The sequence below is a fragment of the Coturnix japonica genome, chromosome 2 (assembly GCF_001577835.2).
Source record: "Coturnix japonica isolate 7356 chromosome 2, Coturnix japonica 2.1, whole genome shotgun sequence".
In the NCBI taxonomy this organism is placed as follows: domain Eukaryota; kingdom Metazoa; phylum Chordata; class Aves; order Galliformes; family Phasianidae; genus Coturnix; species Coturnix japonica.
The window spans coordinates 13131647-13153397 of NC_029517.1; the positions used below are offsets into that span (position 1 = coordinate 13131647).

The following is a 21751-nucleotide window of genomic DNA, read 5'->3' on the forward strand; positions in this document are numbered from 1 at the left end:
TGAAAACTCTTCTTTGTGGCATGCCCCCTGTTCCAACAAATAGCACCTTGCCTTAAGGCTTTGGGGTAGGGTGCCAGGGCTGCCAGCATCCACATGGTATGGGTGGATACCCCCCTCATCTTCCACAGTCATTCCTCCACTCCCATCCTTGCTGGCCCTCTGACCACTGGCTCCTATGAAGTGCTCACTGCATCTGCATTTCTGCACAGGATTGGTGAGTGCTGGCCTTGACCTAGTAGTGACTTGCTATGTGCCTCTGTGGTTCTCTGCTCTTCCTGCTTTGTCAAGGACTCTGTCTATCTTGTGGATTCTCCTGGGACACTTCCTTTATGTGGAGAAGTGTAAGAAAGGCTGGCTGTGGGCAGAAAAACAGAGTGAAATTGCATTTTGATATGGAGCTTGGGTTCTGGGTCTCTTATTTAAGTGTTTTAAGGGAAGTCAGCTGCACTTCCAAGCCAGTTACTTCCAATGATTCACCTTCAGGGGACTTAGAAGTGTTGTGGGAACTACAGAGATTAAGATTGGTCACAGATTAATGATAAAGAAAGAAATTTCAGTGAAACAGTCAAACTGCTAGCTTACAATTTATTTGCCAAGTTTTAGTCCGGTCAAGTTGAAATGGCCAAGTTCTTAATGCCAACAATTGAGGTTTGTAAAGGAAATACCAAATCAACCTTGGCGGAAAAAGAGGCAGACATCAAATTACAGAGCAAAGAATGCATTTGCTTTGTAGGTTTAGAAACAAACAAGTTACTTAGAAGAAAATAAGTTTGAGGATTTTTTTGATTGTTTTATTTCCATGTGCATTCAACAAGGGGCTGAAGCAGAAAGGTGCAGGATTTATCAGCAGCCGCTGAGCTGGAGCAAATGCTCTACGGAATTGTTGGCGTGAGGAGCAGGGAAGGGGACTGATACAGGGAAGTGCTGCAGAAGTGCTTGGAAACTTGCTCTGCCTCATCATGTAAAGATTTAAGAGCCTAGACAGCAAAGTCTTGCCTCTTCTTACTTCAGCAAATGCCAAAAAGTCACATTCTTTAACGCATACAATAGCTTTTCTTGGATACATTGTCGACACTATACACTTGTCATTGGACAGGTCTGTGTAATTTTCCCTCAATAATGTGTAACGGTGTGCCCGCAAATTCCTGCAGCAGGAGAGCAGCTGAATTCACTGTGAGGGCGATCTCCCATCCAAGAGGCATTCCACTGGAGCTGGAGAAACTATTCAGTGTGGGGACTGCCAAGGCACGCTGGAACGAGGATATCAAAATCTTCTGAAATATTATTTCAGTCGTTTCAGTTTTATAAAGGACAAAAGAAAACATTACACATTGCACGGCCAGGCTTATTTGTCTGCTCTGAAAGGTTGAGCGTATTTCATCCCGCAGTGACAGCTGAGCCCAAAACACCACTTTTCAGAATTAGCAGGTTTCTTTTGTAGTGCAGCTTGCCAGCTCCCAGCTTCCACACCCAGTCATGGACATCAGAGAGCTCACAGCAGGGAAATGACAAAGCGTAGGTGCTGTTTCTTCTACAAGACCAACATAGACTTAACTTGGTCAAGGAAACCCTGCATCAGTTAGATCCATAACAGCCATGCTGTACTGTACTTAGCGGCAGAGGATGGCAGCCAATAGCCATGATTTCCAGATTGCTTTGTGCACATTACCTATGAGTGCCTATCATCCTGTTTTCTACAATGCTTTCCTGTTCAATTAAGCAGATGTCAAGCTGCAAGAGAGTATTTCTGGAGTTTCTACTGTAAATTATTCAAATGTGAAAGAGATGTAGCACCAGCAAGTATTTGGGTACCCAATCACACACAGCAGTCACCCGTACATCCCTCTTGTAGTGGCTGTAAAAAGCCACTGCTGCAGTTCCACTTATTCTGTGTTACGCATTCCTGTTCTTTCTGAATTGTCCTTTTCTGTTTAAAAAGGTGTTTAATAAATCCTAAGTTAATATGGAAACGCTTTATCATGTGTGAATTGGCAGCTCTTATGATGCTACTTTTCCTTAATCAAAGCATGAACTTCTTAGTTTTAGCCTATCAAATAAAATCTGTAACATCAGGAATACATTATTTAGTTTTCCTGATGTAGTCCTTGCTGGAGGTAAATAAGATATCATAGTAATATCATTCACTCAGTTACAGTTCTGGCTGTGTCAGCATTTACACTGCAAACCTCCTCTTTCAGGGGCTTAGAAAGCACACATAAAACGCACTCTCATCTTTAACTTGGCACACAAGGTCCCAGTCTGGCAATGAATTTATTTTACAAAATGCAAGAACAATGCAGTGCCTGTGTGGCTGTGTTCAAGTTAAAATTCTTTAGCAAAAGAGTGGGCCTGTGTAGAGAAGCCCATGAAGAAGCCACGTGGCCAGTACCCAGCTTCAGCCTTCAGAGGTCACCAGATGTATAAAGTCCAAGAGTGTCGGCACTGACGACATTTAATGACATTTTGCACATGCACGGTAAGCTTAATCCAGAGTGTGATATGTTGGAAAACTGCTGCATTGGTCCTGCCTGCAGCAGGTGCACTTGTGTGATTCTGTGCAGTCTGTGGGGCTGGGTGTCTCCCCAGCCTGTGATGGGTTGGCTTCCTCCACAGAGTCTCTGACCTCTGCCTTTGTGGCTGTGTCCTCACTGAGGATCTCCATGATCATCTTGGTATCACCAGAAGGCTCTTCCTCTTATGCTAACAGAGCCAGCATAACCACAGGAGTTGGACTTGGTCCTTATTGGTCCCTTCAAACTCAGGGTATTCTATGATTCTGTTACTTCGGTAAGTTCACATCTGCCCCAAAACTGTTCTTTCCAAAGCTATTAGAGTGTGAAAACACAAGCCACCTCATAAGGGCAGGCACAGCACCCCTTGCACTCTCACTCAGTGCCAGCCCTCAGCTTTCTGGAACAACACGTTGTAGTTTGCAATAGTCCCCAACTGAACTGAGCAACTTTGGGTAGAACTGGTTGCGCCTGGCAGACTTCATACAGAATCACCAACACACAATATTGTAATATACAACTATTATAACATACAGATTCTAAGCAATACTGTTATCAACCATTATATAAAAGACTTTAAACAGAAAGGATAATGAGATTCTATCTAGAATCATTCTTCAAGGCAAAGACACAGGATGTCAAGTTTCCAAAGATTAATTCACTCTTTTCTTCTGACATTTCCTTTTGGAATTAAAAAGCCTCAGCCCTCCAGGTTCTCTGTTTCTGTGCTGCATATGGTTGAAGATCATGATACTGATTGTACATGCTTTAAAATGAGCAACTTGCTCCCATATCTTCAATCCAAGTAATATAAGACCACATTTAGGAAATAAAAAATCATGAATATAGTTTCTAAGATATGCAAGCAAAATAGTATCAATAATGCTGTCATCCAAAGAATAACTCAAAAGACACCTAATATTCCACAACAATCAGTGTGTAGAACAACAGACATGGTGTTCTGGGTTTGCACTTGGATGTACATTCAGGGTATATTTTGCCTGTGTTGTTCAGCTGTTTGTACCATTTGGAAGGAGATTATTCCCAGTCCCCAGCAAAACAACTGATCTTTCAGACTCACTGACAATCTGTACCACAGAAATAGAAACGCTGGCAATTAGGTGATTAAGTCACTGACACAACCAATTCAATTAAATATTTGGACACAGTTTTAAAATTAATGTTAACTGATAGTCAAGTCATTTGACTGTCTCTGGGGTACATTAAAAAATGGGGAGGAAATAAATCTTAATGTTAAAATATGCAAACTGTCATAACACGGGTTTGTGGAGACAGAAGGAGTAAATAAAAAGTGATTAAAATAAGTAAAAAAGAGCCAAAAATGTACAACTCCAGACTTGCAGAACACAGCAGAGTCACAGTGATGTGCAGCCTCCTCTCTGCAAGATAAGACTTTGCTTCAATTTTTTTCCAGCCAGGGAAGGCACGTGCATTTTGTGAGCGTAATAAAGGCATGTGTTAAGCAAATGTGTTCAACTTTACGCTGGAAAAGCAGGACAGGGTTTGCTGAAGTGGCACCTTTTTAAGAGTGAGCTTAGGTGGCTGGAGTGTGCATCGTCACTGCCTTCATTCCTGAAGGAAGGCAGTGGCAGAAGAATTCACTGAGCAGGCAGCGACTGAACTGTATTGGTAGCAGAAATGTTGGACCTGTGAATCTAAAGAACAAAGTGCTTTCATAGCAGCAAAGGCTCAAAACAAATCACTCAGGGGTCTTATTAAAAGCTCTGATAAATTCCTGGACTGAGGCTGAAACTGGTAGAGGTATCCCCTTTGTTGTGAAGTGATTTGTTCGTGGTTATGGAGACAAGATGTTTTTCTCTGTGCTGAAACCCTCAAAATGAATGGCAGAATTCAAAGAATGAGAATATTGGTCTCCGGTGAAAAACTGTATGAAAAACTCACACCATCTTTCTTGTAGTTTTCCTTTGAACATGTGAGTTAAGGAAATAGTCTGACATTTTGAAGGAAATGGACAGGGCAATTTATGTCTCTCTGTGTAAATCTTTCTGCTCTCTGGACTCAGTGGTTGTGTAACATCACTGGAAGGAGCGCATGGAGAAACAGGTCTTTCTGCCTGTCTGCAGAGCAGGTGTACCTGGGGCCTTTCCCTTGTCCCACAAAGGCTGCATCAGCTGCAGCCCAAAGAGCCAGTATCTTGGGATGAAGACTCGTGGCTTCTGTGGCATCATAAATTCTTGCTTTTATCCAGAGACTGAAGGAAAACCATTTGGCTAGAATAGCTGTGATTTGTTGGTTTGTTTTTGTGTTTGCCATCAAATGAGCCATCTGATGTTAACAGCTTTTGATTACCACCAGTCTTCAGTAAGTGAAAGGTTTTCCCTTTCTTTAAAAACCTCACAAATCATTCAATTCTTCCACTTTTTCTTTGGCTCTTATTAGGGGATGGGAAAGACGGCACATTCTTTGAAGAAGTCATGATAGCCAACTTATTGAAGGGAATGAACATCTACCAAAGAAATATAATCATCACAATATCATAATCAGTGTGGTTACAGGCTGCCCAGAACAGGCTGGAACAGGTTGGCCAAAGACGTTATGGAGTGTCCCTATTGGAGATCTTCAAAAGATTTCTGGATAATAGCAGCCTGCTCTGAGTGCCTCTGCTTGAGTGTGGGGTTGGATAAGATGACCTCCAGAGGTCCTTTTCAGCTTCAAGCAGTCTAATTCTATATTCTGAGGTATTTAGACAACAGTGCAGAGAGCTGAGTCGAACACAGAGCTCCCCTGAACAGTAACGTTTGTCAGCAACCAGACCTGGTGCTATGGGTGGACGAGCAGCCAACCTTCCTCTTCCTCCACTCTTCTTCCTCCCACCACCAAGCTGGCAATAACTGTGGTCTGTGTGTTCACACTTTGATCATGGAAACATTCACATGGCTGCACACAGCGTGGCCACCTTCCTACAACCCTCAAGAATATAAAAATTAGTGAACTGGATCAGAACCAGCCCATGTAGACTGCAGTCACATCTGAAGTTTGTCTAAGTGCTGAGTTAGGGCCCCTTACAGAACAGGACAACTAGAGAATGAGCCTCCCCAGTGTCCTCCCTGTTGATAACAGTTTGCATTTTAAGGAAGTTCACAGAAGGAAGTTCAGTGTGGAGCGCTGGGTTTGTCACTCATAGATGGACACATCCTCTGCGATAGTTTCATTACAGATCACAACTGACTGTTGCACAACTAGCTGCGATTTAGGTTATATCCAGTGGCAATAAATTTGAAAGAACATTTTAAAATGGCAAGAAAACAAATACATATTTGTGATTGTTTTAAACTGACTACTGGATGTTTACCTTGAATGCCCATCTATTGTGACAGATACCATCTAATCATCCTTTTTCCATTTTTCTTCCATAAACCATTTCTAGTTTCACAGATTTCCATTCTGAAAGAGGAGTCGCCTCATTTCTAAACTACAGAGTCCCAGCTACACCAGAGTGCTGGTTACAAACACTGTTCCAGGCTTCTGGTCCTCATCACACATGCTTTATTCATTGTAATTCCACTACACACTGCCTGAGATGAGGTCCCCAGGCCTGTGCATGGCATTTAAGAAGTAGGAACACTTGTAGATCTGCCCTTAAATTCACCATGATTGCTACTTACAACCAAAAAGCATGAGGCTTACTCAGCAGACAAAATATGGCTGCAGATAATGTTCTCCATTGTCATATTTAGACTAGAGCAGGCATCTTGCTAATTGAGTTGTAGGAGAAATACACAGCTGTCACAATTAATCCCTGCGCAATAGCAGGTAGCTCTGACCTCCTGGCTGAGATGGGAAGGCACGTGGGAGAAAAGGATGCCAAAGATTTGAAGAAAAAGTCAATTTTTCTCTGGACCTTCACACTGAAATACAAGTGTGCTCTTGTTATTACTTGCTTTTAATAAGTAAATGTATCTTCTGTGAGAAATTACAATGAGAATTTGATCTTATGAAAACATTCATTTTATTTGTTTGGAGTGCTTTGCAAACTTGATGGAGCCCATGTTCTTGACCTAATCAGCCCGTTGTTAACCAAGTTTAACCCTTCACCCCAGAAAAAAAGAAAGAATAGTATAAATATTTCTTAGCCTCATTTCCCATATTCCCAGTGTTATTATTTGAGTGTCACATGGGCCCTTTACATACATTTAAAACACATATATGTTGAGAGGAGCCCTTTGACTCTGTCCTTTTTTTGTTATTTCAATGCCCAGGAATGAAATACACAGTTTATGTGTCTCCAGGTTTTGCACTTGTTCATACTTTGAGTGTACTGTTCATAAACTGGATTTATAAAATGGAATGACCTCAGCCACCTTGTTTTCAAGACCCAGGTCCAGATGTTGACACAGATCTTTCAGTCTGAAGTTCATTTCTTTATGTTGCTGATGCATTTTATTTTTTTTCCCCTGGATGGTCATAAAAATACTTAATTGAAATTAAAGAATCTGCATATCCAACTTTCTCTTTCACAGAAGCTTTAAGACTCCCTTAAAGGCCACAGTTTCACCCTTCTTTATTTAATTTTTCAACACATACTTCTAAGTAGTTGTGGTTTCTCATCACTGCAGAAGACAGGCAGAAATCTGTTAGTTCAAGTGGTCAGATCCTACCCTAAGAACATGCTATCCATGCTATACAATGTTAAACATTTGGAGCTGGACCTGAAAGCACCTCTATTGCCCAGATAGAGCAAATGGCAGTGCCTAGTGGATGTAGGTTTTATAAAATACTTAATATTTGCAAAGTCCAAATTTCACAGTATCCCAGAGTTGCTCTCCTTCCCCCTCAAAACAGGGAAATGTTACTGTCCATAAAGTTTCCATAGAAATAAATAGGAGGCGTTACTTTTGTAGGATCATAGAATCATTGAGGCCGGAAAAGACAACTAGAATCATATTGCCCAACTGGAGACCCCTACACAATTATACTATATTTCCTCTTAGAATAGAATGAATTATTAATCAGAAATGTCTGATTCTTGCTAACATACTATTGCACCACACCATTACACCATTACTTTCTCTTCTCTGCTCTTGAGCCGCTAAGCAAAATTCCCAAAACAGATAAACACCGCATAACAGTGATGGTCTGTTCTGGGCAGATGACTGCCAAAGAAGAATATAGAGATTTGCATCGCACACAAGAATTAGTGACCAGCTCACCTGAATCGCATGCTTCCAACTCATAGGAGTGACTGGTGAAATAAATGGTTCGAAGCCATGGATAAATGCTGCAAAATTGTAAGGGCTGCCGAACTGTCCTGGGAAAACAAATAAATAAACAAAAAAAAAAGAATAATATCAGGGCAGAACAGATGCATAGCACTATTCTGAAAGAACCAGCAAGGCCACAGCCCAAGGCTGCAGTACCATAGCTCCAGGATATTTACTGCAGGGAGCAACACAGAGATGAAAACCAATTCGTAGCCATTAAGTAAGAGTGAAAGGGCTGGAGAAAAACATCACTTCTTGTTTTTAATACAGCAGGTATAGCAGAAAAAAAAGAAAAAGAAAAAATGGAAAAAGGGGCAAACCAGCAGAGAGAAGGCAGTTTGCAGTGCTGGACACAGCAGAAAGTTCAATGATTGCTGGTAAAGCCAAGTGTGTGGGGCACTGCTGAAGGGTGAGATGGACAAAAGGGAGCAAAACTCCCCAAATCCCAGAGCTGATCAGCCAGGGCTGCCATCACCTGAGCCTGGAGCATCCCCACGTCTGCACAAGGAGGGAAGCCAGGCAGGGTCTGCATGGTCCTCCAGGGGGGAGAGGGAGGAGGCCCAGGGGGAGCACAGCCTCTGAAGGCCGAGGTGTGTGCTGCAGCCAAAAGCAGTCTCCCTGCCCTGCTTCACAGGGTGCAGCTCTGTCTGCCATGCTGTAGGCTGTTTGTTTTGGTGAGACAGTCCAAAAGGAGACGCAAAAGCAGGTGTCATTCATCCTCTAATCCCAGCACAGAAACAGTCTGCCTGAAACTGTGAGAAAGCCGCCAGGTAAACAAAGCTGTCCCAAAGCAGCTGAGCTGAATATTGAGAATTATTAATGGCCAAGGAAATGCTCCCTTGCAGTGTATGGAACATTTGCCACACTGCCCTTGGGAAGTCCCGGCTTCCTGAGCCAGATGAGCCATCAGCCTCCTACCAGCACCGGCTGCAGCTGCTGGCAGGAGCTTGGCAGGAGCGCCCGGCGTCCATCCAGGCACGGAGGTGCTGCAGTGAGAGCTGAGCTGGCACCAGTGTCTCCCCAGCACAGTGAGCACGGTACAGACAGAGCGTTGTGCCAGAGAAGGCATGGGGAACGCGTGGCTACACTCTGCAACCTCAGCACAAAGGTCAGGAGGAGAATATTAGGGCAAAACAGGTTGAGCTCAGTGCTAATCTCCTCCATTTGACACCTGTTGATTCTGAAGGACTCGGAGTGACAAGTCCAACCAAAAGAAGACATCTGGCCATTTGTACAGACAGGCAGCTGCTGTTTTCTCTTGCTCTGGGGAGCCCAGGAACAGGCACCCTGATGGCCTCCCTGGTGAAATGCCAGCCCCAGTTCTACGGGACAACCAGGGCTCCTGGCAGCAGCTTCACAACGACACCTGGCAGAAAGAAGAGCTCAATTCTGAAGCCATGGGCAACTGCTGGCAAAGCACGGCCATGCCCAAGAACAGAGCAAGGCTGAGAGAAGAGTTTCTGCCCTCTATTTCCATTGGATCTTTTAGTTCAGCCTTGGGGTGTGGAGCAGATGGGCAGCGTCACGATAAAGATCCCTGAGAAGTCCTGATGACACATATAATTGCACAAGGAACAACATGGTTATTTTTAGTATTTCTGTAGCAAATAAGGTTGTGCCACTTCCAAAGTGCATTTCTCTGAGGAAAACAAGCAGTATTTAACACATGATGGCCATGTGTTGGGATGCCCAGGCATCTAAAAGAGCACTGAAAAATCACAGTGCTATGGAGAGTGAGGCAGCTTTGTGGCCAACTGCAGGAGGGTCCTGCCAAAGAAGCTGTTGTTGCTGCTTGGTAGGAGGCCATCCATAGCCACAGACAGCAGGCAGAGCTGTGGTCCCAGCAGGCTGTGACAGGAGATGGACGTGCCATCAAGTCGAGGAGTAGCTCTGCCAACAGAATGGGATGCTCAGTGCAAGGTGTGCAAACATCGAGTGATCAGTCCAGGAAAAAACAGCTTTAATAGATGGCCGGAATGGATTCATTCCATTTTAAAGACATGAACTAAATGGGTAATTCTCTTTAAAAAAAAAATACTTGGCTAAGTGAAGGGCATTCAAGCAAGAAGTGAGATCATGAAGCACAAAGTACTTTTTCAGAGCCTGACATGCTGTTTTCAGACAATAGGTTGCAATGCGTTGCGGTAAAATTCAAATGTTCCAGTATCAGGGGAATCTGAGCAAAAGACCCTTCCCCTGGGTCTCACCCCCAAACAAGTGAAAGGCAGCAATGACAGCAAAGAGCCAGGAGCAAAAACTGCATAGACAAGAGAGATGTCTACTTAAAAAAACTGTGCTCCTGCAGCAGCCCTCCTGAGGTCTAAACAGCAGTTCAGCAAGATGACTGAGAAAATAAAGGCACTGTGGGGCTGCAGCAGTACAAGTCGGTGCCCAGCCCAGGATGTGCAGGAGGAACTCTGCTCAGCAAGAGCTGCCAACATGGCATCAATAAACAGCTAAGAAGAGATTAACGACCTTTACCGGTCTTGGAAGGAGCGTGCATGGCCATTGAGAGGGGTTTAGAGGGGGCACCAGCATCTGCATTTGCTTGGCTCAAATGGCTGCAACAGTTTGAGTTTTACAAGTGTGGAGTCCTTTCATGTTGTTGTCCAGCACCCAGAACATGAAACACTTGAGGTGAAATCCTGCCCTCTCCAATGTTAATGGGAATTTTACCTTGAGTCTGGTTTCTCTCTGCTCACACTATCTGGTATGAGGAAAGACAGATCCCACCTTGAGGGAGGGGGGCAGAAATAAAAAGGGTGCAAAGAAAAGCATTAGAGCAACATTGCCACTGAGCACATGCTGGGGAGGGGGACAAGTACCCCATGCTGCCAGGTTCAGAGGCATGTCCTGAGCTCACTGAGCTGAGTGAAGAGAGCAGGGCTGGGAAAGCATGAAAGCTGTTAGCAGAGGGGGAAGGAAAAGAGGGGTGAGCTGGCAGGGGAAGAAAAGAAGAAGCTCAAACAGCTTCCAAAGTGCAGAGAGGGGGCAAGCCCATGGGCAAGAGAGTAGTAGAAGCAGCATCACAGCAGCACTGGCAAAGGCATAATGCAGTTGGGAAGTGCACGGGTGGGGTTTCCCACAGTGCCTCGTGATATCTTGGCTTTGCTGCTGAATCAGCAAGGCAAAACCTTCTGCTCTATGGGCAGGGAGGCAGGGGTGTAACTTCAGGGCTTTGCAAACTGAGCAATGGATAAGTTTATTTCTTTGCACTCATCACAGAAGGGAGGAAAGCAACACTAGGATTAGGTCTGTGCTTTCCAGAAGAAGACCTTAATCCTGTGGGTTAGCAAAAGCAAGTGGCAGAAGCAAGGAGTGATATCCAAATATTAATACATTAGCTGGAAATTATGTGAGATGCCACCTGATCAAAGGAGCAGCCGTGTGCTTTTCATCATTTCCAGTTTGTTTAAGTTGAGAAAATAGTTTTCATTATATCTTTTGAAGAAAGACTAAAAGAGACATAAAGAAAGACCTTGTGGAAAAGGTCCTTTCTTTAGCTGAAAGCTACAGTTGTAATACACACGATTCCTGACTGTGACAGCGCTACAAGAAAATCAGAGAGAAAGGAAATTCCCACTGCAGAGCTGCAAGTAACAGACGACAGCAGCACTGAGAAAGGTAGAAAAAGAGCAAGGGAAAGAAGTCTGCAATCAGACCTGCCTAGGACTTTCTTTTCCTTTGGCTTCAGCGTCTTCTGATGGGAAATGCTCACATAACTGTATTGAAGTTTCCCCTTTTTCATTTCCTTGAAGAATGCATTTCTGAGGCTTGTTGCTTGCCTGAGAGCTTCTTGCCAAGTTCCCTTTGCAGGAGAAATGGAAGCAAATTACCTGGGGTTGCTATGAGGTTTGAGCTCAGCACCTTCACCTCACTGACACAGCAGCGGTGCCAGGGTCCCGTCCCATCACCTGCAGCACCAGAGTTGGGCCAAGATCTGGTCTGGGCCCACAGGAGTCTTGGCAGTGAGAGTGGGCAGGCAGGGAAAAAGCAAAAACCTTTCAGCTCTCACTCCTGTTCATGTAGAAAGCCCTTTCTGTGAATAACATGGTAGTTTCTGTGCTTTTTCTTACCAGTGGACAATTCTCCAACAAGAGATGGCCAAAAGGGCCAACCATATCCTGGGGTGCATCCAGCACGGCCTGACTAACAACTAAAAAGAAGCATTTTGTCCGGTTAAATCAGCATTGCAGCAGTCTCACTTCGAGTACTGTGTGCTTTTGGGGCACCAAAATGGAAGAAGTTCATAAAACTATCAGAGAGCATCCAAAGGAGGTCCATGAAGATGGCAGTGATCTGGAGGAAAAGATGTACGTGCAGCAGCTGAGTGCTCCCTGGGTTTGCTCAGCCCAGAGCAGAGGAGCTGAGGGGAGGGGAAACGCGGCTGTGGTTGATGTGTGGGATGTGAGGCCACAGTGCTGGTGTGGGCTCAGCTGGCAGCCCCAGTCCAGGACCTCTGTTGCTGCCCATCTGCCTGCCTGTCCCTGCTCAGCATCTGCTCCTCCTCGGCACAATCGCAAAGAATTGTTCCCGGATTGTCAGGCTGTTGTGAGGCTTAATTACTTAGCGTTTATGGAGGACCTCATTCATTAGAGGAGCTTGAGCTATGTAAGTGCATATTATCGTTTAGGATACTTCAGCATGAAAGGCACTTAAGTGCTTGACAAACTGAGAAAGCAAATGTATACAGGAATCACACTGTTTGCCTCTGAAATGAAGCATCTGGGCTGAGACATAACAACTGTTCCCGAGTGTGCTGCAGGGAGGCAAGAAGACCTGTGCCTTGTGCTTCTTCCCCTGAAGTAGCTGAAAATATGCTCTGCAGGCTACGCAACAGCATGGCTGTGAAGCTGCAGCTCTTGGTGTGCAATAAGCAATGAGTTTGCTGCTCCCAGCCTGTCTCTGGCAGCTTACACCTGTATGGGGAGCTGGAGGAGCCCATGGGGTGGCAAACAGGGGCCAAGTAAACTGCCTGCTGGTCCGAGCCCTGCTCTTAGGCTGCTCTGGGTATTTGCCTCACATTTTGCATCCAGATCCCACAGCACATGTTTGTGCATCTCACCTCTAAGAGGGGCAGCAAAAGGAGTATGTAGTGTAGGAAAGATTCACCAAGCCACCCTTTTTATGGCTGCGAGATGAAATACATACCAGTGGATGATTTAGCTCCCCTCCAACAGGCCTGTAGCTTTGAGAGGTATTAGCTGTGTGCCTTCAGCAAGGAGTGCTCTGTTTTTCTGTGATAAATCTGTGCTGTACCGTGCCTCCCACGTGCAGAAGTACTCGATTTGTGCAGCAAGTGGAGATAGCAATGAAGAGTCCTGGAAGGAAACCAAAAAGTGGATTATTGGGTACTGCAGACCATAGGAACACATGCTTGGAGTGAGAGCAAAGTTATTAAAGCGTCCTCACGAATTACGTCCTTGGTTTTGATTTGCTCAAGCTCAGACTGTTTAAAATGATATATTTAATAATATTTTGCAAGCTTCTAAACAATGTAATATTAGTATGCACTATTACATTTCATTTTTCTATTAAGTTTCTTAAGTTGTGTACATCATCCTGATATCAAAACACTGACAGAATGATACTGGACGATGTTTTGAAGCCTTTTAGGGAAGAGAAAAAAAAAAGAAGCTGGAAGCAGAGTTCTTAGTTATATTGCAAGTTTGTTTCTTGCAAAATAGTATCAGGGCCTTCTCCTGCTCCTGCCTTGCACAGAAGCGCTTTGGCCTTTGGTTCTCATGTCTCCCAGTTTTATCACCCCCTGTGGCTTCTGCTGCCCCTGACACACACTGGCCAACCATTGCTGTTATCTCCCCCTATAGGGACAGCATGAAGGAGCTCTGTTTCTGCTTTGTGTTTGCAGGGGTCAGGGCTGTTAGCTATCTGCAGGGCCACATGTGAGAAGACAGCTCTTATCAGCAGGTCACCTTGCAGCTCAGCAGAAATTCAGCCTAAAACAATAGTTAGCATTTGTTGGCACCTTACTTAAGTTACTTACTTAAGTCTACTTACACTCAGCTGTCTCAAGAGAGATGCTCTCTAGGAGTATGGACAGTCAGAACTTTCTGAGTCCTGGTGCTGCTGCACATCTCCACCCCAGGTGACTTCCAGGAGAGGCATTTTGCTTTCTACAACTCTAAATGTAAACCTCTTTCTACTCACTCTGCTGTGTTAGGACTGGAAGTCTTGGCCTTTGCTGATAAAGATAAACTCAGCTGTTCCGGTACAGAAATGACAATATATATATAATAGTAAGAAATCAATATTAGTGAATATCACTTTAATGTGAATTTAATGTTGCAGAAAAGATAAACCAGCCTCGTGCCATGTTGTATAAAACCAGACATTTTATAACAAACAGTGCAGCACAAGGAGGCAGCGTGTTATCTCACTTGTGCAAGCACACGGCTGTCTTCTATTCACATTTTCTTATTAAAAAAAGTGATTCTGAGGGCCTGTTAGATAAAAGATCCTGTGATGCAATTGGTACCTTTTTCTCTTTGGGGCTGAGATTGTGGATGTGCTCTCCCAGCAATTCCCTACACAGGCAGGTACCTGATTTGCAGATGACTGAGCTGCCTCCAGCATCACTGACACAGAGCCTGATTCAGCAGACCTGGCATAGAGAGTTAAACTGAATGGTGTAGGATTTCTCACAACCCAAGGCTGAGGCTTCTGAGAACTTCAGCATCATGCAGAACAATTCCTGAACATGTAAAACGTGGGCAGAGGGGAGACATGATGCTCTTCTCAAATATGTGTAGGCTTCAGCCAGTAGGTGCCCACGAATAAACAAGAAAGTGAAGGAAGGAAAAGTGGAAAAAAAGCAAAACCTGAACAAGATAATAAGGCCACATCCATTTTATAACTAGTACACAATGTAGCATTGAGCCCCTAAAGCTCTATGAAGTCCTGAAAGGCTGCAGGTATACAGCTGAAGGCGCAGGCTGTGTGGGCTCGTTAGCACTGCTGACGTGGAGAGATATCTAACTCAGCCTTTAAATGTTGACTATTTTGAAGGGAGATATGAGAAGCAAACTTTATCTAATGCGGAGCTCAATCTGCTGCGCCAGCTTCAAAAGAACAGCTGCTGTGAGCGCGTTTCCCAAGGGCTGATTAAACATTGGAAGGAAATTTCCAGAGTGAAAATTTACACTGGGTAGAAGTATCTTTAAAAATAAAACACGGCCTAAGTTTAACAGGACGTTTCTGCACCAGCTGTTTCTGCAAACAGTCGCTCCAATGCAGAAAACATTTCTTTGTCATATTTTCAATGCCATGCTGTTGCATGAGAACAGGAGAGGGATATTAAAGAGGCAGAAAGTCAAAATGAGGGAGGTGCTTTCACTACCCAATTTCACAGATACACATGAGGGAAAAAAGCACCAAACAAATGGGTAATGAGCAAATGAAATGCTCAAAAAAACTTCCCTGTGTTAATAAAAGTAGTGTTATTTCATGCTTGTCATACTGGTAAGGAAAGGTGAAGATGGGAGATGGGGAATACAGAAGCCATTCTCCATCCTTCAAGGAAAGCAGAGACATCTAGAAGTGGCAATGGCACGGGGTCTGCAAGAGAAGGAAGGGAACTGTCTTGTCCTGGTGAGGGGAGGGATGGGGATGCTGAGCCCTCTGAAGCACCGGCACAGGGAGCCCAGGGAGGTGGTTGATGCCCCGTCCCTGGAGACACCTGAGGTCAGGCTGCACAGGGCTCTGAGCACCTGATCCAGTGTGGGTGTCCCTGTTCATTGCAGGGGGATGGGCCAGATGGCCATTAAGGATCCCTTCCAACTCAAAGGATTTTATGCCTCTACGATTCTTTCTCCCTTTTTCCATGGCTGAGTCCCATGGGGGAAATTCCAACCTCCTGTATAAGTTGCATCCTTTCTGTTTTTCCTTCAAAACACCCTCGTGTACTTTATCTTACATAGATTTGCACACGTGCACATCTTTTACAATATCAGGAAGGTGAAAGATGACACAAGCTGAAACGACCAGTAAATCACAGCAATTCACCTTTAAGAAATAAGCCTGTTCCTGCCCAGTATTACCTCAAGTAGTGCTGGTACAGGCGCTCCTTCACACCTCTCCTCAGCGTAACCAGGGCTGATGGCTCTGAAAAGTAATGGAAAAAGACACTTCCCTTAAGAAAAGGATTTTTAACCTTTACTGCAAAATCTGCTCCAGTGTATAAAACCCAGTTTGTTTATGCGGTGAAAATAGGAACTGGAAACAAGCCTCATTTTAACGTTAGTCCCTTTTCTCACAGATCATCAGAGGAGTTTCCCTTCCTATCAGAAGGGCAGCGCTTGTCAGCTCATCAACAGTGCGACTGCAGGAAGGCAGACCTTTCTGCTTACCACTGATTATGAAAAGAGGAAGGAGGCGGGGGAAGAGGAGCAGCTATTTGTCAGCTTGTGCTTACGGGCAGGCCATGTTCTGTTCTGCAGCTCCAGTCCACACTAAGAAGGTGGAAGCACATTAGCAACCGTAGCGGCAGGTTTGAGCTGCCTGGAGGCGGCCAGCAGAGCCTCATCCTCAGGTACACCGAAAGTGGCAGAAATGGAAATTGCTGCGAAGTTTGAGGATGAGTGGGTTCCTCATGGGTCTGTAGGGCTGAGAAATGCTATGGGGATTTCTGGGTCGCCGGGAGGAGCCCTGTCACACAAGGTGGAAAGCCGTGCTGGGGCCTGCCCAACACTTCTGAGAACTCACACATCTCACAGGGCAGTTACAGCGGCGGAGGAGTTTGCACTGGTGGTAGAAATGACTCCTTTGGGAAAACACTGGGAATTCTCCTGTGTATTTTGGGGGAACAAAAATAGGGCTGCTGTGAGATCCCTAAATATCAAACCTACCCCTTTTGTTTTACGATGAAATGAAAAGTCACTCAGAGCCTTTATCTTCAGTGGGAGGGCGCTGGGAGTGTGTCTGCCTGCAGCATCCTGGGTGATGAAGTTCATCCACTGCACATTGTGCCCTTTCACAGCCGAGCAAAAAGCTGCGCACTCCATTCTTTGCCCACTTATTTTGAGCCTGAATAAAAAGTAACTTCATTTAAGTCTGTGAATTACACTGGTAACAATTACCAGTGTGGGAGGAGAATGGGCTCCCTGGATCCGCTCCAGGGTTTCATCACACTGGTTTGCAGTCTGTTTTCTTACTGTGATCCCTTTTTTGTTATTTTGTCAAGTCAGACCAAAAGAGATTAAATCCCAGCTCCAATAATTGCTCAATAGTTTAATGTCTATAAAATATTTATACACTCAGCAGTTTGCTTCTGCATAATAACTTTAAAAGATTGATAATGTTCCATATCCGAGCTTTTTGACTGATGGTGCTAACTTTTACCGCGTGCCTATTTGCTGCCCTAATGCGCTCACTCTCTTTGGGTGCATCCAGCCCTGCAAAGCTTGTCATACTCAGAGGTAGAAAATGGGATGAAGAAAGGGAGGATGAGGAAAATGCAGCAGCAGGAAATGCTCCTTGCTGCTGCCATTTCAGTCACCAGAAAGCCAGGATCCCGGGAACGGCCGGACCCGAAGCACTGTGAGCATTGGGTGGGAGGCGACCCACCTGCTGCTGGGGATGGCTGCCAGCTCGGGGAAGCAAGCGTGAGATCTTCCTTTTTCCTGACAAGCCACCTGCCCACAGCTTTACAGCACCCTGCATCTCCTTTCACGTCCGGGAACAAAACTGTATTACACATGAGTGCAAAACACAGTTGGGAAAACAAGAGAACCCCTATTTAAGGGAAGCGAAACAATGATGGGCTCAGCGAGCTGCTGTGGTCTGCCTGGCAGCATCCAGATCACTTTTCCTTCTCTTCTCTGCGCAGGGATAGAAGTAAGACTGCAGCACTTAAGGCCTTGGCACCATCATCTCAGTGAGGATTTGGAGACACTCCAGGAGGCCCATGGAACCCACACCCTGTGCCAAGAACTTGAGGCTGGGAGTGCATGGAGCTGCTCAGGAGGCTGGATGATTTAAGGTAGATAACGGCCATCTGAAAATGCCTATTGCCTGGCTACCCCTCCAGACTGCAAAAATGTCTGCGAAAGGCTCCAAGGTCCCAGCTGCTGCAGCAATGCAGTTTCTTCCCTTTAGGAGCCTTGTTTTTCCCAGAAAACACTTCAATTTTCTGATATCTGCAAAAAGACATAGGAAAAAAAATGAATAATCAATAAACTCAAAGCAAAATCTGCTGTGCTATTTGACCCAACAGTTAAGAACTGTGAAGGCTCTTCATTTACACTGTTTATTTTGATAAATTAACATTGTATTGGTTATTTCCCAATGTTCCCAATTTTATGTTGGGATACGCTGAGATTAATACGGGGCAGAATATCTCTGACTCATTTCCAAGAGCAAAGAACATAAAGCTCAGGACTCACACAGTATCATGTCTCATTTGTCACGGTGGCTTCATGGTGATGGGAGGGTTGTTTGGATGAGGTTCAAGAGTGATGGAAAATCTTTAACCTCAAATGGCTACTAGAAAAACCACCGTCCTTGAGATGTTTGCCGTGCAGCTTACTGTCTTGGTTTGCTTTCTGCACATCAACTTTGTAGAGCTGTACAGTATGGAAGATTATCATGATAGAAAGATAATCCCACGATAAATGGAAAATGCTCATCAATGCTGAAGGTTCGCAGCAAACTCCACAAAGGAGCGATCTCCAGAGAAAGAGAATGAAAGTTAGTTCACCTGTCTGAACAACATCATCTCATACAAAAATCGGTAGGAAACTCTTCAGGATTGAAAGGGGCAATACTTTGCATGCAGTACTGAAACTCCAGATGTGAGAGTGTTCTGTCTGCCAAGCATGGAGACTCGTAGTATCCACTCTATCCCCATACTTGTGAGAAAAGCAATGCAGGTTTGCATTACTTTCTGCCTTGGTGTAATATATTCTGCTGATGCAGCTGATGAGAAGTCCATGTCTAGTGTCTGCCCGTTTAAATAAGTTGGTTTTTAATGAAACTCTTAAGAAAACCCATAATGAAGAAGTATGTTGGTGTTAGCATTCCACTGATAAAAAACAGAGAAGCAACAAGGACTGATTAATACCATCCCATATCCATGCAGTATTGATGTTTGAAGATGGAAGCAGCAAGGTTACAAAAGCAAAGAAGAGATTTGGACATGGTGGTAACTACAGCATCAAGGAGGTAACATTCACATGTAAGCAGAAGACCTTGATGTTTGGATATGCCTGCTTAGCCATGCCATTTAGCATTGGCTCTCTTGCCTCCCAGGTAAATCCTGGATTGCCAATCCCCTGAAAGATTCCACTGGGGGCTTTAACTCTGAGATAAAATGGTCTTCTTTGGATTCAAAGTATGGTGTTATACAGACAGAGTTATGATGGTTGGCAGCACTAACACTGATACTGTCAATGCACACAAATCCACACTACTCTGCGGTAGTAGGAAGAGTTCTGTGCCTCAGCACAAATGGACCTGGGGGTATTTGCTCTCTTGGATGTTATCAGTTACAGTGAGGGAGAGCCCTCTAAAGAGATTGCCAGTCTCTTACAATAAGCTCCATATCCATCTTCTCTCAGTGTAGTGCTCGTGGCCAGTGCCCAGAAAATCAGAAGCTCTCCCTGCCAAATATTTCTAGTCCAACATTTTTACTGTTCTAGATACCTTCTAAACTCCCAGTTATTGTCCTGTAATTTTCTCTTCCAGCAACACTGCCATGCAGATCCATATCAAAAATGGGAAAACACATGATGCTTATAAGCCATGGCTACAAACAGGCCATTTATAAATGTAACGTACTATATACATTTATATACATATATAAACTCATATTATTTCAGCAACAACTTCCTTATTAAATTCAAAACTGGAGAATCATATCATAAATAAGAGCACCTCCTGCAGATTTTGTGGATAAATAAAAACAGCGTTCAGGATAATAGTAACATGTATTGAAAAACAAAAGCCTTTAGAGGATCACTCCACTGATTTCGGGATTAGCATTTGGACAAGCTGCTGATGTTCAGAAAATCCCTCTTCAGAAAGATGAGACTGTGTCGGTTGGGAACGAGCTCCGCTCCTACTAGAACAAGGCAAACATATGGTCACCCACAGCAATGACTGAACCCGCTTCAGAGAGGTTTGCTGCAAGGGCTCCCATGACTCTCAGTGGATTGTGCTTTCCAAATCCTAACAGACCCTTCCAACAGCTTTACTTTCAGCAGCAGCTTCTCAAAGCTTTCATAACATATTTGAAGATAAAGCAGCTATTTTCTGAAGGAGATCTGTGCAGTAGCAGCATTGCTGGATTCTTTGCTAAAGCAAAGAGTATCATCATCTCTGTATGTAGCCTTCTCAGTCAAGAGAGTGTCACCTGAAACCCAAGGGAAAAATACATGCTGTTCTCCCAAACCTTATTATCTTTGAACACAAACCAGACACTTATTGGCTGCCTGGAACTGCAGTTAAAAATCATGCCTCTGGTTTAAACAGTCCTTGGAAGTAAGTTGAGGAGATGGTTTCAGTTCTTGTAAGGGAGACGGAATCCTGGTAAGTGCAAAAGTCTATGGGGCTCAGCGATGTGCTACAGTGCCATACAGAAGTGAATAAATGAATGCATAAATAAATAAAAATGCAACTCCAGTTCAGGCAGTACCTTAGAACAAGATGTTTGGAACTAAGGAGACGATCAAGAATTAGTTCTAGCTTACTCATACATATGGGGAGCATGTAAGAAGGCAAGGTCCTCAGAAAACTAGAGCTGCTGCTGCTGAGGGAGCTACACAGACCAAGGTAATGGCAAATAATAGAGGTACTGCTACTCTCTAGGGGTTAGAGCCCAACTCAGAGCTTCAGATCTGTAGGCTCTGCTTAGACACAGCATAGAGGGTGAAGCCTTCTTCTGAGGCTCAGCACCCAGCTGGGCAGAGAATGAGAATCGTGTGGCTGTGGTGCCCTCCAAAACACCTGGTTTGCCTGGTGTTACAGCAGTCGGAGGACCCTCCAGGGAGGAAAATCTGCTTTCTGTTTTTGTCTGAAGAGGTTCTTGCCTGGACATCCACTCCTGCTTACCTAACTGGGGGCAACAAGTTCTGGATGATATCAGGGAGGTTATGGAGTAGAAGTAGTCCATGGAGAAGGCACAGAAGTGCACACATACTTAGTCCAGATCTTGTTGGCCAAGCCTGCAGCTGCTGAGGTCTTCATGTGTGCTACCAACATGATAAGCAAGAAATGAAACCAACAGTTTGCTGCTCCTCACATTTCCCCAAAGCATCCTTCCACCCTTCAAAGAGTTGCATTCCTGCTAGTATAGCCTACCTCTAGTTGACAGAGCGTCCCAACATGTTCCAAAACTTTAACTGACATCTCACGTGCCCATTAATCTCTGGATAAATCAAATAAATTAATGGTGAAATGACATCCTGTTCCACAAGTGGATGGGTTTGTAGGGCTTAACTCAGCAAAAATGCATTGAGATGTCACTCAGTCTGGCATTGCCAGCATAATAGGGGACTTTCTAATAGGATTTTTCTCACTCTTCAGTTCCTTCCAGCACCAGAGTAAGCATTTTATTGGGTTTGCTGACTCACCCCTTTAATTAGGAAAGAGCAATGTTTTCTGTTCTTTGAATAATATGCTTAAATAAAGTGTTACAAGTACTCAAATGTATTAAAATATTTAACAAAATATTCCATAATTTAATGCCATATATACTTCTTGGCAGCAGTGAACTCCAAGAGCCTGAAGCTGTAATTGAACAATAAATTTAAAACATGATTATAAGCCATGTATTATAGATGTGGTGGGGTCTTTACTGAGCTCCTTGCTGGAACATGTCATCAGGACTCCCGTTGTTCTGACGAACTCTTTCTGTTCATTTCCTACAGAAAAGCCCTGGTATTGCAGCAGCAATGCAAAGTTGTTGTTTTAACTTCAGTTTTGAGGTCATGACATGGAAACTGGATAAAGTTATGATACTCTTCCCTTCAAAGCTGAAAAATA

General features: G+C 44.3%; 1 long non-coding RNA gene across 2 annotated transcripts in view; it reads right to left on the reverse strand.

Annotated features, from left to right (window-relative positions):
- Positions 1-560: 560 nt before the first annotated feature.
- The window catches only part of LOC107308983, a 36781-nt gene continuing 15590 nt past the window's right edge, over positions 561-21751 (reverse strand). Inside the window, exons 4-8 of one of the 2 annotated variants that reach the window (XR_004306370.1) lie at positions 16618-17907; positions 15811-15874; positions 12905-13074; positions 7703-7800; positions 561-4186 (exon numbers count right to left, since the gene is read on the reverse strand). This is a non-coding gene — a long non-coding RNA (uncharacterized LOC107308983). Of the gene's footprint in view, positions 7801-12904; positions 13075-15810; positions 15875-16617; positions 17908-21751 lie in introns of both variants that reach the window. The other variant, XR_001553022.2, reaches the window with a different exon arrangement.